Below are 470 nucleotides of genomic sequence, written 5' to 3' on the forward strand. Positions count from 1 at the left end.
CTCTCTCTCCCATAAAGCGATTGCAGACCCCTGTTATGTCATTGCCAAAACAATGCTCCCACCCCAATACTCCCAACTCCATTCTTCTGGATGGAAGCTTGTATACCGTCTAGGATATTTGTATTTGATTAGACAACAGTCTCCATTTAAAACCCCTTTTTTCAGGTGTGCGCCACCACCCATTGGAATATCAGCCTAGCATGAAAGAGAAAAGACAACAGAGAAGACTGCACATGCAGTATGAAATAGGTGGGTTAGTAAAGATACACAGAATGAGTCTATATTCTCTCTCACAATTTGTAAATTGTACAGATTTCCTAAATTGTCATGCCTTCCTATGCCAATTTTATCTCTACTGTCCTGATCTGGTGTGGGTTATTGTTTTAGTTCCATTTCTTAGCTGTATCATCTATTCTTTATTGAACTCAGAGGTGTAAGAAGGTCTTTCAGTGCCCAGGGTGGGGAATGGG

Source organism: Gavialis gangeticus, unplaced genomic scaffold (assembly GCF_001723915.1).
Source record: "Gavialis gangeticus isolate Ggan-Ray unplaced genomic scaffold, GavGan_comp1, whole genome shotgun sequence".
Classification (NCBI taxonomy): Eukaryota; Metazoa; Chordata; order Crocodylia; family Gavialidae; genus Gavialis; species Gavialis gangeticus.